The 17,852-nt window shown below is 39.8% G+C and overlaps 1 protein-coding gene across 7 annotated transcripts in view; it reads left to right on the top strand.

The window, feature by feature from the left end:
* Positions 1–17,852, top strand: part of pam (peptidylglycine alpha-amidating monooxygenase) — a 212,053-nt gene that overhangs the window by 51,623 nt on the left and 142,578 nt on the right. The window contains exon 2 of one of the 7 annotated variants that reach the window (XM_048527245.2): positions 12,237–12,292. The exons of the other annotated variants lie outside the window; for them this stretch is intronic. The gene's annotated coding sequence lies outside the window, so the exon portion shown is untranslated. The remainder of the gene's footprint in view (positions 1–12,236; positions 12,293–17,852) is intronic. 7 annotated transcript variants of the gene reach the window in all.

The following is a 17,852-nucleotide window of genomic DNA, read 5'->3' as shown; positions in this document are numbered from 1 at the left end:
GAAATTTCTTCACCCAGAGGGTGGTGAATCTGAGGAATTCTCTGCCACAGAAAGCGATTGCGACCAAAACATTGAATATTTTCAAGAAGGAGTTAGATATAGTCGTCAACGATAAAGGGTTCAAAGAGTGTGGAGTGAAAGCTGAAATAAGATACTAAACAAAGGTGAGCAGTGACCATATTGAACGTTGGAGCAGGCTCAGAGGGTCAAATGGCCGACCCTTGTTCCTATTCAGTATGTCTCTCTAAGTTATTAACATAGCTTGAAAGTAACTGAAGCCCCAACACTAATCCTTGCAATACATCAGTAGTCTCAGCTACCAACTTGAGAATGCTCCATTTATTCCTACATTACTCCCAACTCCATGAGACCTAATTTTGCTTCTTTGTGGCATCTTATCAAATGCCCTTTGGAAATCCAGGTATATGGTACCCCTTTAACTCCCATACTTGTGTCTTCAGAAAGCTCTAAATTTATCCATAAGACCAGGAGCTAGGAACCGGAGAAGGGCATTTGGCCCCTCAAGCCTGCTCTGCTATTCACTAGGATCATGGCTGATCTGACATTCCTCACCTCTACTTACCTGCATTTTACCCCTAACCCTTGATTCCCTTACTAATCAAGAATCTATCTATCTCCACTTTAAATGGATACAAGGAATCTGCCCCTCAGCTCTCTGGGGTAAGCAATTGCAAAGACAACCATCTGGGAGAAGACATTCCCCCTCATCTCAGTTTTAAATTGCCCCTTTATTCTGAGACTGTCCCCTGGCTCTATACTTTTCCCCTTCTCAACATTTACCTTGTCAAGCCCCTTAAAAATCCTGTACATTTTAATGATATCGTGACTCATTCCTCTCATCTCCAATGAGTAGAATCTGAACCTGCTGAGCTTTTGCTCCTAGGACAATCCCTCTATTGGGAATCTTCCTGGTCAACCTTTTCTGAACTGCCTCCAATGAAATATCTTTTAAATAAGGGGACTAAAACTGCAAGCATTTCTCCAGATGTGGCCTCAACAACACCTTGTACAGTGGTAGCATCAAACACAAGTTCCTTTTCAGAATGCTATGGTGACTTTGATGCTATGTTTTTTTAGTGCATTGTTAAGACTTCTTTGATAATAGATTCCTGCATTTTTCTGTTGACTGATAAGAGGCTGACTTCCTCTTTCTGTCTCCCTCCTTTCTTGGATCATGGTATCAAATATGCTAACTTCCAAATAACTGGGAACATTCTGAGACCTAGGAATTTTTAAAAATTATAACACACCCATAATGTCTGTAACTGTTTTAGAACCTGAGTATGCAAGTTCTTGAGCCAAGGAGATTTGTCAAATATCTGGCCCTTAAATTTCTCTAATACTTTTCTACTGAAATGCAATTCATTATGTTCCTCACTCTTTGTAATACAGGAAGCAGCATATGACTCTTCCATCTCCTTGACATTTGCATTACTGTAGAAGTTTGTTTTGGGGAAAAATGTCAGCATTTGCCGAACTTGATAGTACCTTTAAATATATCTCTATCCAACTCCTATTTCATATTTTCTGGGTGTGTTGTTGACCTTACCCTTTTTTGATAATCTTTTCTATTGCACATTGTTACAGGTGAAAAATACCTCTAGTGCATCAAGTTTTTTGTTAAATGCATTCACTGGATGTGGGCTAGACACATCTGTAAGACCCATGAGACGATTCTGGTCAACTACCTTCTTGAACCACTGCAGTCAGTGCGGTATAGGTCTACACAGTGTGCTGCTGGGAGGATATTTCCGGGTTTTGATAGTAAAGCTCCATGCTAGGATGTTGTGCAAACTGAAGGGGAACTTGCAGATACTGGTGTATCCGCTGCCCTTGGCCACCTTGGTGATAGAGGTTGTGGTTTTGGAACGTGCTATTGAAGGATCATTGGTTTCTTTATTCATTCATGGGAAGAGGGTGTCGCTGGCATGGCCAGCATTTATTGCTGATCCCTAATTGCTCAGAGGGCAGTTAAGAGTCAAACACATTGCTAGGTGTGGAATCACATGTAGGCCAGACCAGGTGGGGATGGCAGATTTCCTTCCCTAAATGGCATTAGTGAACCAGATGGGTATTTCCAACAATTGACAATGGATTCATGGTCATCATTAGATTCTTAATTCCAGATCTGCCATGGTGGGATTTGAACCTGTGACTGCAGAACATTATCTGGGTCTCTGGATTAACAGTCCACCTATAATACCACTAGGCTATCAACTCCCGATGTGATTTGCTGCAGTGCATCATAAAGATGCCACTGTGCATTATGAATGTTGAAAGTTGATATGTATAGGACATTGCTGGGCAATTTTCCACAATATTGAGTTGATACCAGTGTTCTCATTATACTCAAACACCTTGGCTAGTGGCATAGCTAGCTCTAAAACACAATTCTCAGTACTATTTTTGGATGTTGTCAGTGTCCGTAGCCATTGAAGTATCTCGTGCCTTCAGCTATTTCTTGATTTTATGTGGACAGAATCAAATTGGTTGAAGGCCGGCATCTGCAATGTCAGGTATATCAGGACAAGGCCAGATTAATCTTCTGTAAGTAGTCCTGTATTCTAGTTTCACCAGGTTGACATCTCATTTTTAGGTTTGCCTGATTTAGCTCCTGATATGGCCTCCAACACTTATCATTGAAGCAGGGTTTACCTCCTGACTCGGTGGTAATGGTACCGTAGGCAATGTGCTAGGGGGTTACAGATTGTGGTATCATAGAATTTTGCTGCTGGTAATGATGGCTCATGGTGCCTTGTGGATGTTCAGTTTGATCTGTTCCAATAAAGTAGTGCCATACAACACAATGGAGGCTGAATCCTTTCCTCAAGTGCCCTGTTTTGAGCCTGAGAGAAACAGGATCAACATTTTGAGCCCAGTATAACTCTTCAGACCGCCTGCCTCCACTCTGTATACCGAACACTTGGGTGTTCTTCCGCTTCTCTAGTGAGTATAGAAACAAAAGTTGGCATTCATTGAGATTGTGACTGATCATCCACTCAACACCACTTCCCTGCATGTCCCTTGAGATCATTAGCCTACAGAAATCTATCATTTTCTGTGACGCACCAGCTCAGAAATTAAATTTTCACAGCCGTTTCGGATAGGGAATCCCATAAATTCACCATCCCTTGAGTAAGAAATTTCTTTTCATCTTAATCTCAAAATAAGTGGTAGACCATTTAAGACTATGCCTCCTGGTTTTAAGTTAGGGCCTCCCAAAATAAGGACCCCAAATGGAGTCATGAGCTGAAATCTTTGAGATTATTGGCTTCAAAGCAGTGGTGCTGCCGTGGAGTTCCGATTTTCCTCCTAACTGCTGTCTCAGATCTTCTCTCCTGTAACCCCTGGTTGTCATTGGACTGCTGCTTCCTAAGTTTTAATTAAGGAGTTATGACAGTTTGAAATGGGGTTACAGTGGGGAAAAGTTTAGGAAGTTCTGATCGAGACTCCCCAGCCAAGGGAAACATCCTAGCTACATCAATTCTATCATGTATAACACAGTGTGGAGCTGGCGGAACACAGCAGGCCAGGCAGCAGCAGATGTAGGCACCTCTACATCAGTGAGACCAAGTGGAGGCTCTGAGACAGTTTTTTGTAGAGCATCAGAACTCTGTATGTGACAAACGACAACTCTTTCCAGTCGAGAGCCGTTTTTAACTCCCCCACCCACACCCTGGGTGACATGTCCATCCTGGGCCTCCTCCGGTGTCACCGTGACGCCATACACAAACTGGAGGAGCAACACCTCCTATTCTGCTTCTGGAGCCTACAGTCCAATGGCCTCAATGTGGTTACTGGTTAATTTTACTGGTTTCAAAATCTCCCCACCCCTGGCCTCATCCCATGATCAACATCCCCCTCTCATCCCCGCCTCCTTGCCCTGACGCAACCTGTCCATCTTATCTCCCAACTATCTGCCATCCCCACCACTCCCTACCTGCACTCACCTATCACCATCCCACCTACCTTACCCAGTTCCACCCCTCATCTCTCTCTTTATTTCTGAGCTAGCTTCCCCCTCCCCACTTCTGAAGAAGAAAACGTTAACTTTCCTGCTCCCCGATGCTGCCTGGCCTGCTGTGTTCCTCCAGCTCCACACTGTTCTTACTATTTCCACCGTATGATGCCCTGTTAGAATTTTGAGCATTTCATTGTGAGCATCTCTCATTTTTCAAAACGGTATTGAATATTATTTCCTCAATGTCTCCTCTTACAAAAATTCCACCATCCCAGGGATTTGTCAGATGAATCTCTGTTGTACCCGCCTTATGGCAAGTGTATTCTTCTTTAAATAATGAGACTAAGACTATACACAATGCTTGGGCGTGGTCTCATCAAGCTCGGCTACCATTTCTGCAGTTTTGCTGCCACTTTGACAGTCTGACTTTAGATGGTCTTTAAAGTTGAATTTTCAATAATTTGCAAGCCATCACTGCTAATGTTAACATGTTGATTAATCTAACTTCAGAATGATTACTGATTCATTGGTATATTCAAACAGCAACTGGTTTATTATGTATTAAGGAAATCTGTACAGCTCTGCATGTCTGTTTTTGCACTGCTGAAGCTGTGATCATTCTCCCTCCAAGTGTATAAGTATCTTAGTTCCTCATTGTAGGAGATGCTGTTTACGCACTCCCAGACATTGACCTGTACAAGCTATTATACCCCTACACACAAAAGGTATCAGTAGCAAAGAAACAGAAATAGTTATAGGGAAAGGTGAGTAACATCAGCCTCTGAGCAGGACCATGAAAGATTATCCAAACAAATGAATGTCAGTGTAGTTAAAATATTGTAGTGAGCTTGTCGTAGTGCAGATTGGGCTGTTAGTATGAAGTAATTAGAATGTTGGAAAATATGACCTACTTTTGGTTAGCAGCATAGTTCCCAATTTTTCCCTCCATTAATGTTCCACCTCCATTAATGTTCCACCATGCACTCTTGTGCCCTGGTTTTGACACCTGTTCTGCCAATTTTAACAGGATCAATGACACCCTTTATTCCACCATTAGCAAGGGGAGGCAGTGGCCTGGTGGTATTATCACTGGACTATTAATCCAGAGATTCAGATAGCATTCTCGGGACACTAGTTCGAATCCCGCCATGGCAGATGGCGGAATTTGAATTCAGTAAGATATCTGGAATTAAGAACCTAATGATGACCATGAATCCATTGTCAATTGTCAGGAAAAACCCATTTGGTTCACTAATATCCTTTAGGGAAGGAAACTGTCATCCTTACCTGGTCTGGCCTACGTGTGACTCCAGACCCACAGCAATGTGATTGACTCTTAACTGCCCTCTGGGATATTAGGAATAGGCATTAAATGCTGCCTAGTTAGCAACGCTCTCATCTCATAAATTAATTAAAAAAAACATAGCCAAGCCCACTGATTATATCATGTTGAAACATCATTGGCCTTCATAGTTACATGCAAAAAATGATTTACAACTTTGAAAGAAATTATTTATTGAAACCATATTGAGAATTTATATAAAATGCCTGTTACATTTTTCATTCTAGTGTTATTATTTTTCTTACTCTTCTGTGTGAATTTTAAAACTATCCAGTGGGCAAAATTCCATGGATGACAAATGTGCATTTCATGACAATGGCTCTGGGGATTGCCATAAACTCCAGTACTTTTATAGGTATCCTGTTGTTCACTGAAACCCTAGGTAGATGGATTGGTGGGCAGTAAAAGCACCTGAAAGACAATTGGAGTTGGGCTTCAATCTACATCTTCAAAGAGTTTTGAGTTGTATTTCTAAATTTTATCTTGACTGAACATACATAATTTCAACGGATTTGAAAGTAAAATGATGAGTTCTTGTGGAATTAAATGTGCATCAGTTAATTCAATGCAGGGGTCCCAAATTTATAAATTTCTGACTTATGAATTCTCATGAGCGCGGTTTCATACAGGACGTAATTTTAAAGACCTGACTTTACGGACATTTCCTATACTTATGAAGAGCTCCTTTATATTGTCCTGCATTGTATTCTGACACACACAAAAATCAACCTATGAACGGACCTTGCGTACAGAGCCTGCTCACAACCTGAGGACTGCCTGTACCAATCTTCTGTACCCAGTGTTATTTTTAAATTGCTAGCTTATAATAGTGAGAAAAAAATCAAATTATTGCAATGAAAAATATATGTTCATACATTGCTTTGCTTGTTTTCTTTAGATATAAATGTCTATTGCAAGGCACAGAAACAACTGTATTCATAAAATAAAATATCGAAGTATCCCTCTTACCCATATATACTGAAGGCCGTTAGAGAAGGTTCACTAGGTTGATCCTGGGCATGGAGGGATTCTCATAAGGAAAGTTTCAACTAGTTGGACCTGCACTTAGTAGAGTTTAGAAAAATCAGAGGAGAGGTTATTGAAGCATGTGAGATTCCTAGCGGAAACTCAGCAGGTCAGGCAGCATCTGGTGTAATAGTGTCAAACCATTTGCCCTCTTTCTTGCTCACTGTATCTGTATGTTAGCTGTCAGTGACTAATTGGCATGGGAATCTTAGTCTTTTTAAGTGCAATGCTTTCTAGTCCCTCTCCATTTAAGAAGTGCTCCGCATTGCTGTTTGGCCAACTAAAGTGGATATCCTTGCATTTCTTCGTATTCATATCACGTGCCCTTTTTTTTGTCCATTCATTTGGCATTTTCAAATTCCCTTTTAAGTGCCTTCACATAGTCTTCCCAATTCTCTCCAACCTATTTTTGTGTCATCTGCAAAAGTTAACTGAAAAGTGTCAAAATCTTACTGAGGTACAGCCAAAGGCAGTCTTTTTATAACTGATCAACTGTCTAATCTAAATGTGTGAGTGGCAGTAATAAATGTTGGAGCCTACTCAGTCCATGGAGCATTGTCCTTAATGACAATCTACTCGTACTTTTCACTTAGGTCAAGAACCAGTAATCAGGAGCAGAAATCATGGTTAGATTCATTCTATTGTTGGTATCACAGTCAATGAACCATGGCATTGGGAGTATGTAATTTTATCCACTTCTAACTGTGTCTCTTCCAGATGCCTGTGATTAAATCTAGAACCTTCCTGATCCAAATAGCTGATTGCTTTGCAGTGAGCATGAGCATAATAACCAAAGCAACATAGGTACCTACAAAAAAAACTAATTTTATGTCCAATAAACTGTTTTTAATTGATAGATTTTTAAAATTTGCTGACAATCCTTAGCTATCCAAGAGCAATAAATTTTATAACCGTAAGCTGTCTTGAAGCATTAAATAAATGTAAATAGGACTTACTTTATCCAAATGTCTTTTCTTCAACATGGTTAGGTTTGTTAGATAATATCTTCCTAGTGCTACTGTATCAAGTCAACCTTGAGTTGGAAAATTGAAAGGAACAGTTGATGATGATGAATGTGAGGACTGTAGCTATAGTTCCACTGTTCATTGTTCAACACTCACAGATAATTAATTTTATTTAGTCACAATCAAAGTCCCTCGGAAAGACTTTATGGAAAATGTCACAAGACCACAGAGTGCCTCCTCCACATGAGAAAAAGTGAAGGTCAGCTGTAACAAACAGCTTTTATGCCTTTGTTGTTAAAATATCAGAGCCAAGATGAATGTTAGTCATCTGTGGAACTCATTCAAAGCAATACAATTCTGCTGCAAAAATGTCATCATTTTTATATGAAATTAGTTGGATAACTGCACTTCAGTGGTTCCATCACCTTTTGCAGTAAAAGTTTTAAAAAGTGTACGTTTTCCTCACATTTTGAGCTTATTGCTCATCATAAATTTTTCATGTTGTCTGACTGAGAAACGGCACGACTGACGAGGTAGCAAAGTTAAAAGCAAAAATTAGGATTCACTTACTGTCACGTATTCTGTTCTGCTAATTTAAGAGTTCCTTACCACTTATTTTAAATTAATGGGTTTTTTTTGAGTTAGTTTTCAGAAATTCAGTCTCAACAATTTGTTATTCATGTATAATCAACAGAATGTCTAACCTTAAGTCAATTTGGATGGTGAGTTTTTTTTAGTCTTAACTGTAGTTTGCAGTGTAAAAGATGACTTTTGATGCTTAAGAACGTCCAAAAACAGATATTATATTTTATTGTCAGTCAATAAATTTAACAGCCCAAGCAGAAAGGAATCTAAATATTAGTACATGTCTGCAATAGAAGTGTACATTTATGTAGGAATATGGCAAAGTTGGACTCTGGAATGTGCATGACTGAATAGTTGATAAGGACAATAGTAATCTTGACAACCCTCCATTGGTTGAGTAGGCTCCTTTTTTTTTATCTTGACATGCATGTGAAGATTAACCTGTTTACCAGGTTGTTGATGAACTGCCTGAAGCTGTACCTGAGCAATAGTTTGAAGTTTCCCTCTTAACTTTTATTTTCAATTTTGTTTGAGTTTTTCGAGGGTTTAACTAGCAGAATTGACGGGGACAAACAGGTAGATGTGGTGTACTTAGATTTTCAGAAAGCATTGAGAAAAGGCAAGCAGACAAAAGCAAAGAAGAAACAAATGGATCATTCACAGATTTGCAGGCTGTGACTAGTGGAGTTCAACAGGGATCAGTGCTTTGGCTCTAGCTATTCACAATCTATATCAGTGAGGTTGGAGATTAAATATAACATTTCCAAAATTGCAGATGACACAAATCAGGATGGAGGGAGTTGTGAACATGGGTGAAGGTACTTAAAATGGATTTTGGGAGACAGAGTGGGCAAAAGAATTGGCAGATGATATAAATGTGAAGAATAGTGAGGATATCCGCTTTAGTTCCCCAGCAGATTTGCAGAGCATTTAAATGGTGAGAGGCCCGGAAATGTTATCATTCAAAAAGACTGAAATTTCCTTGTGCATGAGTCAATGACAATTAACATGCAGATGCAGTGAAAAATTAAAAAGACAAATGATTTGACACCACTATACCAGATGTTGCCAAACCTGCTGAATTTTCCCAAGAAATCTTACAAGTTTCAGTAACCTCTCCTGTCATTTTTCTAAACCCCAGTAAGTACAGGCCCAACATGTTGAATCTCTTCCCTTCAAGACTAGGATCACACTAGTGAACCTCTTTTGGACTGCTTCCAATGCCAGTATATATTCCCTTAGATAAAGAGCCCAATATTGTTCACTATATTCCAAGTGTACTCTATGTTGTATAGCTTTAGTCCAACTTCCCTATATTTATACTTCATTTGCGTCTCTGGTGACCTGCTGAACTTATATGCTAGCACTTTGTGACTCATGCTTGAGGGCACCAAAATCCCTCTTGCGGTTTCTCAATTGAGATAATATACAGCTGCTTTATTCTTCCTTCCAAAATTCATGACCTTGCATTCTCCCGTGTTAAGTGGGAGTACTCACTTTAGTTGTCTTTATCCCTCTGTAGTTTCTTTGCGCCATCTGAACCACTTGCCTTCCTAATATTTTTGTGTCATTAATAAACTTGGCTATAGTACATTAATTTTCATCATCCAAATCGTTAAAATATATTGTAAATAATAGCACCCCAGCAGTGGTTCCTGGAATATTGTGTGTTACATGTTGCCATTGTGAAATACACTCTCCCCAGCCACACTATCTTTCTCACACTGTCTTTAATGTCTATTAGTTTGACAGCCTTCTGTCTTTGCAAAGATGTTACCCCGTTAAGTAGCTTTATGTGTGATACCTTAAGAAATGTTATTTGTAAATCCAAGTCTATTACATCTACTGGTTCCCTTTTATCTATCCTGCTTGTTACCACCATAAAGAACTCTAATACATTTGGCCAGCATGATTTCCCTTTCGTGAAGCCAAGCTGACTCCAATGATTTTGTGTTTCTTAATGATTTGCTATCACATCCTTTAAAATAGACTGTAACATTTTCCCGGTGACTGATTTAATTCACTTTTTTTTTGTCTCATTCTGTTTTTGAAGGTGAATATTACACTGTCAGTTATGAAGTCTTAATAGAAATGTCAACAGTGAGGTTTCCAATAGAGTGTGAGATTTATGAAAGAGTCTTAATGTTTTGGATGACATGAATATTTGATTTATCTACTGAAATGACACTGAATTGAATGTTGTAGCAGCATTGAATGAAAAATTAGTTTAAAATATTGTTGCAATTATTTTTAAATGATTTATATAGCTATCAGTGATCTTAAAGCAATGCAAGCTAAAATGAATTCAGGACCTCTTTCACATATTTACCTGCTTCTGCTAGATCTTAAAGAAGTGAATCTGACAATAATTGTTTTAGTGAACACTTAAATCATGTGATATATATCATTAAGTCACATTGTAAAAGTTGTGTATTTCACTTAGCTTCTGATGCGGGAGCATTTATCTATTTGCATGGTCAATGTTTTTAACAATTCTCTTGAGATAGTTGTTAAACTATCTATTTAAAATCTGTGCATACTATGTATGCTTTATCTTTACTTATGCAATTCTTTTCTGCTTCAAAAAAACCTATTAAATTTGCCAAACATATCTTGCTTTTATCAAAATTGTGCCCGATAAATAAAATGGAAGCCTCTGCAAGCCTTTTGGTACTGTAGTCTAATATAAAATTGGAATCTAAACGCAAGTGTTGGAATAATTGACACACTGAAGTCGACAAGTCATACATTGTGTTATTTTACGTTACTGCTATGAGCATGGCTTACTTGCACAATTAGTGCTGACGCAGAATTTATATCTAAAAAATAAATTATTTCTTGGTATCAGGAATATTACAAAATAAAAATAATGCTTTCTAATACATATAGTACATGGAAGACAATATTTTAAGAAATCTGTGGCTATTAAAGTTGTGAATATTGATCCTTTTGTAATGAATGGCTTCTATCACATCCTTAGTTCATGGATGCTTTGTATCCTTTGCCAGATCCGACTGGGATAAATAAAAGAATATTCTTTGTGAGAAGAAGAAAAGGTTGTAACTAAGTATATAGCATGCTACAGATTGGATCATAACAGAATTCCAGAAGCAATTTTAACAGCAGTGGTGCTACAGTTTAAAATTTCTCCAATATTATTTTCTTGTTTCCAGAAAAGAAGACCAAACCCTTACGGTCTGAAATCCACATCTGTCACATTCTGTCATCTTTAGTTGCCATGAATGGAACCTAAAAATAACCTCAGATCACTGAATCACTTCATGAAAATTATGCAGGATTCCTTTGATAGAAAATGGAAAATATCACAACACTGGACCCTGTGACAATACTATGGCTTCAAGATGTGTATTTTGTTTTCTTTTGTGTGTGAAGAAAAGTTGAGACAGGGTACAGAGCAGTCTGGCTGAAACCAATAGCGTAAATAGTTTGAGAATCCTTGGGTTTTTTTGAAAGTTGGAACAAAAGAAGCAGCTTGAATGGGTAGGATCAGGCACCTACAGAATCAGAATTTTAGTTTGGCTTTCAGTAGTTAATGGGGTTTTGCAGCTGGCTGTGGAAGCTGCCTTTCTCTCTCTCTCTGTCGCTCTCTCTCTCTCTCTCTCTCTCTGTCGCTCTCTCTCTCTCTGTCTCTCTCTCTCTCTCTCTCTCTCTCTCTCTCTCTCCCCCTCTCTTTCTATCTCTCTCTCTCTCTCTCTCTTTCTCTGTATCTATCTTACCCACCCCTGGACTCTCGTTACAGCTAAAAGCTTGGACTCTCTCTCTGCTGCTCAATTCAAATGTGAGACAATCTGTTTTAAGGTGCTTTTGGGATGTTACTATATTGAAACAGTCACTGTTTAGTAGTTAAATAATCTATTATTCTGTTACATTTTCCAATAGAGTTAAAATTATAACAATTCTCCTTTTATTTTGTCTGTATTTTAATTGGAGCTAGGAATAAAACATGTAGTGCATAAAGCCAAGTAGTGTAACCAATCAAATTGCATCTGGAGCATCACACCTTAGATTTGACTTTAAAATAAGATAAAGGTTAGTGTCCAATGTGGTTGGTTTGATCGCTGAGCTGGTTCATTAGCTGACAGACATTTCATTACCCTGCTGGGTAACATCATCAGTGCAGCCTATGATGAAGCGCTGTTGTATTTTTCTACTTGCTGTTTAAACTCTGGGGTTGTTCGGAGTTGGTTACCTCATTTCCGGTTTTTCTTTGCGGTGCTGTGTAAGGGTCTAATTCTATGTGGTTATTGATGGCCTTCTTAGTGGAGAACAAGGCCTCTAGGAATTCCCGTGCTGATCTCTGTTTGGCTTGTCTTAGGATCCTGATGTCCCAGTCAACCTGGTGGTCCTCCTTGTCTGTATGTATGGAGACAAGTGAGTATTGGCCCTGTCTTTTTATTGCTGGTTGGTGTTTATGTGTTCTTGTGGCCAGTTTTCATCCTGTCTGTGCAATGTCATGTTTGTCGCATTCCTTGTGTAGGATCTTGTATATTACTTTGATTCTGTCCATCGTGGGTAAGGGGTCTTTTGTTCTTGTTAGCATCGGGTTGATGTAGATGTGCGTGCCACTCTGATGCCCAGTCGCTGTCAGAGTCTTGTGGTCAGTTCGGATATGTTCTTGATGTATGGTGACAAGTGGGTCGGGACATACTGCATCTTCCTGTTGTTGTTTGTGTGACAGGCATCGTTGGTCCCTGCTGTTTGGTTATCCGTTGCCTCTAAATATTTGGTTGAGGTATTCTTCTTCATTGCTGCAGTGTGTTGTGGCTCGTTTCAGCAGTGTTTTTATGCAACTCTGTTTGTGGGTGTTGGGGTGGTTACCACTGAAATTTAGAATTTGACCTGCATGTGGCCTTTCTGGATGCTTTTGTCAGAAATTCCCTGATGGCCCCACATTCAATCATCATGCCCAGGAATGGGAGCTGTTTGTTCTTTTCTTCTTCTTCTCCGTTGAATTTGCCGGTGAAAATGTTGTTTATAAGTTGGTGTGTTGCTTCTAGTTTAGTCCATTTGATAATGACGAAAGTGTCAGCCACATATCCATAGTTTGGGTTGGATCTTTGGAGGGGCTCTGCATTACTGCTTCCACTATTAGTGCAGAGATGGGCGACCCCATAGGTGTTCGATTTGATTTGTTTCTAGGCCTGGCCCATAAAGGTAAAATCGGTTGTGAGGCATTGGTCCTGTAATTTCAGCACGTTCTCTGGAGAGATGGTGTTATTTGGATCCCGTTCCTTCAGTAGTGTAGCTGGTGTTTCTCTTGCTAGTGGCATGTTGAACGTTGTGAATAGGGTGGCAACATCAAAGGATACCATGGCCTCCTCCTCGTCTATTCTTATGCCTTTGAGAGTTTTGAGGAACTCCTGGGCTGAGTGGATTGAGTGGGTTGAGTTGTTGATGAAGTGCTTTTAGTCTTCACTGTAATTCCTTGACTAACCTGTGTGTTGGTGTTCCTCGAAGAGAGACTGTGGGTCTGAGAAGTACTTCCAGTTTGTGTACCTTTGGGAGCCCATAGAATCGTGGTGGGATGTTTGTCCCTTTACGGTTCATGTTTAAGGTAGTCTGTTTTGTTGATTTGTCCAGCCCTCTTTAGCATGCAGATGATTTTGTTTTCCAGTTGCGGCGTCAGGTCTGTTTCCACATGTTCGTATATGTTTGTGTCTGCGAGTAGCGCCTGTGCTTTATTGGTGTAGTCTCATTTGTTAAGAATTACTGTCATGCACCCCTTCTCCGCTGGTAAGATGATAATGTTTTTGTCTTTTCTCAGTCCTTCCAAGGCCTGCCTTTCTGTTGAATTGAGCATGTTAAGTTTGTTCCTTCTGGTCAGTGTCAGGACCACTGTCTGTCTTATGGTTTGTTGTGTTTCCTCATTGATGTTGTTGGTCTTTAGTGTGGATTCTAGTGTTGGTAGGAATTCTGTCTTGGCAGTATCTCTATGGTTGGAGTTGAGCCCACGTATTAGAACAGCTTTCTCTGTGTCCAAGATAGTAAGAATTGACGATGCTGGAGAATCTGAGATAATAAGGTGTAGAGCTGGATGAACGCAGCAGGCCAAGCAACATCAGAAGAGCAGGAAAGCTGACGTTTCGGGTCTGGACTCTTCTTCAGAGAACTTTCCCTGTGTCTGTTAGTTTTCTGTCGGATGGATTTCATATCCAGGAGTCTGATCTTTGGCTGTTGTTTTAATTCATTAGATTGGCTAGTTTTTCTTGTAGGAAATGTCTTTTCTTGGTTGTGGTTTTAGTTTACCATGATTTACGTTAATGGCTTGCTCTAAGTCCACTGTCCACTGTGTGTTGGTTGTGTCTAAGTTTAGGGATTTTTAACACGTAACTTCCCTGTCATATCTGAGGAGCCAGTTATGGCTGTCATTAATCGTTACCTTCACCATTCTGCAGCAATTGTACTCTACTATCCTATGTGCCTGTGAGTTGTTGATGGGAGATTTGTATCTCGCACTGCACAGTAGTACCTGGTTTCTGAGGCAACTGAGCAGGAAGTAGAGTTGCTCGCTGGTAGCTTTCTGTCATTTGGTGTAGGTTTCCCATTTCCAGGCCAGTTTGACCGTGTTGCGCCTGTAGGAAAATAATATTCTTGAGTAGATTTGTAGTCAGGCTGTGGTTGGTTCGCTCCCCAAGCTGGTCCATTAGTTTGCAGGCATTTCATTACCCTGCTGGGTAACATCATCATGTGACAGGCATTGTCGGACCTAGCTGTTCAAGCATCTGTTGTCTCTAAATACTTGATGGAGGTATTCTTCTTCATTTGGGCATAGCTTTGGGTTGATGCAATGTTTTGTGGCTCATTTGAATAGTGTTTTCATACAACTCTGTTTGTGGGTGTTGGAATGGTTACTTTTGAAATTGTTGGTCATGAACAACAACAAGAACGCCCTGACACACTTGTCACGTTACCATACATCAAGAACATATCTGAACTGGCCAGAAGACTCCTATGGCTACTGGGCATCAGAGTGGCATACAAACCTACATCAACCCGATCCCATCTGCCAACGAGAACCAAAGACCCCCTTACCCAGTACAGACAGAACCAAAGTAATATACAAGATCCCATGCAAGGACTGCGACAAACATGACATTGCACAGACAAGAAGAAAACTGGCCACAAGAATACATGAACACCAACCAGCAACAAAACGACATGATCTTAACTCACTTGTCTCCATACGTACAGAAAAGGAACACCACCAGTTCAATTGGGACAATATCGGATCTTAGGGTAAGCCAGACAGAGACCAACATGGGAATTCCTAGAGGCCTGGTTTTCACTAAGAAGGCCATCAATAAACGCATAGGATTAGATTCACAGAACTGCAAAGAAAAACCAGAAATGAGGTAATCAACTCCAGTGGACCCCAGAGTTAAAATACCAGGTGGGAAAATGCAACAGCACTTCATCGGAGTCTGCACTGATGATGTTACCCAGCAGGGTAATGAAACGTCTGAAAACTAATGAACCAGCTCGACGAGCCAACCAACCACAGCATCCACAACCTGAGCTACAAACCTACTCAAGAATATTAGGGTCTAGGCTATCTCCTTGATAAATTTGAATAGGATTTTATCTGCTCTGTAACAAGTTCCTTTGGAGGCAAAAATATACTTTTTTGAAAATATGATGTAAACACAGATATCTTGAAAAAATGCTACCTGTATATCGTGCAGGAATGTGTAATAATACATATAAAATAGTAACCTAAGTTGTGTGTAAGAGACAGATATTCTAATTCCTTGTAAATATTTGAAATTTGCAAATTTGAGTCAAAAACTGTTGTCACAAATTGTTACTCCTAAAATGAAATTTAAAATGAATAGCAGAGAAAATTACACTTCAAGGTTTCATGTTTTAAAAGCTACTTGATGGCAAGTGATGAAACCACTTTTGACTTAAAAACTGTTTACTTTTGGAGGGACTTTAAAATACAGAAAAAAACATTTTCCATTTATATTTATCACATATTATAATCTGTGTGGAATTATGGACCTTTTAGAAATCTCTCTACATTTGTTCTGAGCTTCCAGTGTACACGTGATTCACTGCGTAGCAATTTGAAGTGACTGTCTCCAGGCCGTAAGCTCAATTTTTAGAGAGTCCCTTAAAATCCACGATCAGTTATAATGCCTGTCCTGATAATTCATTTTTTCCTGTAGTCATATCAGTATACATCTGCTGGAATTTAGGTAGGAAGGTTAAATGTTCTGGATGTGAGTTTGCTCGCTGAGCTGGAAGGTTAGTTTTCAGACGTTTCGTCACCATTCTTGGTAACATCATCAGTGAGCCTCTGACGAAGCGCTGGTGTTATGTCCCGCTTTCTATTTCAAAACGGGCTCAGAAACCACAACCACTCTCCCCTACATCAAAGACATTTCCGAAATGACTGCCAGACTACTCAGACCCCTTGGCATCAGGGTAGCCCACCAACACACTAAAACAGCAGCTAATGAACTTAAAAGACCCTATACAGACAACAAATAAAACGAACGTCATCTACAAAATACCTTGCAAGAACTGTGACAAACACTACATTGGACAAACAGGCAGAAAGCTAGCCACCAGGATACATGAACATCAACTAGCCACAAAATGACATGACCCACTATCACTCGTATCCTTACATACAGATAAGGAAGGACACAACTTTGATTGGGACAACACATCCATCCTAGAACAAGCCAAACAGAGACATGCACGAGAATTCCTAGAAACATGACATTCCAACCGGAACTCCATCAACAAACACATAGATATGGAGCCAATCTATCATCCCCTGAGAAAAAGAACAGGAAATGACATCACCAACCCAAGGAAACCTAACCAGATAAATAGAAAGCGGGACATAACACCAGCGCTTCGTCGGAGGCTCACTGATGATGTTACCTAGAATGGTGACGAAACGTCTGAAAACTAACCTTCCAGCTCAGCGAGCAAACTCACATCCAGAACCTCAACCTGAGCTACAAATCATCTCAAAACTCGCTAGGTTAAATGTTGACGATTCATAGATAGCAGGAATTGCAGATGCTAAAGAATCTGAGATATCAAGGTGTAGAGCTGGATGAACACAGCACGCCAAGCAGCATCAGAGGAGCAGGAAGGCTGACGTTTTGGGCCTAGACCCTTCTTCAGTCGAGGCCCAAAACCTCAGCCTTCTTGCTTCTCTGATGCTGATTGGTTTGCTGTGTTCATCCAGCTGTACATTCTGTTGATGATTCACAATTGTTTATCTGTAGCTAGAGTCTAATTATCTGTAATACCACAAATAATTAATATATTTGTAAATTTATATTTGTATTTCCCTGAGTGAGTGTGTTGTGGAGACAGTAGTTTCCCTTTTAACAATTTGCTTCATTTTCTCAGAACCTCTTTTGAAATAGCGATGTCAGTGTGTAGTTATAAACATTTTTTATTCCAATTGTGCCTGTCTGATGGCCTGGTGTCAGTGTCTAGTATTTGTGTTTGTTTATTTCCTTCTGACACCTCTCATATCATGTTGACATTTTAAACCACGGATTATTGCAGTACGCTGATGCCTGTAACTAATTGCCTTCTAATATTCAGTTTACTCTACGTGATATCAGTAATAGTTGATACCATTTTATTTTTCACCTGCTACCTTTCTTCAACATCAGTTATACACATATTTTCACAATAGAGGCTAAAAGTTCCAGAATCTGAAGGACTGCATTGTGTTTCGTCTATTTTTAAAATCTGGGTAGAATCAAGAAATCAAAAATTATAGAATTCCTACAGTGTGGAAGCTGGCCATTTTGCTCATTGAGTCCACACTGACCCTCCAAAGAGCATCCCACACAAACCCATCCCCCCACCCTCCACCCAGTCGCCTGAGGGTGGAATTGAGCCCGGTTCCCTGGCACTGTGAGACAGCAGTGCTAACCACTGACCATTGTGCTGC

This window comes from Stegostoma tigrinum, chromosome 3 (genome assembly GCF_030684315.1).
Source record: "Stegostoma tigrinum isolate sSteTig4 chromosome 3, sSteTig4.hap1, whole genome shotgun sequence".
Lineage (NCBI taxonomy): Eukaryota > Metazoa > Chordata > Chondrichthyes > Orectolobiformes > Stegostomatidae > Stegostoma > Stegostoma tigrinum.
Note: the sequence above shows the minus strand (reverse complement) of the source record. Positions and strands in the feature narration are given on the sequence as shown.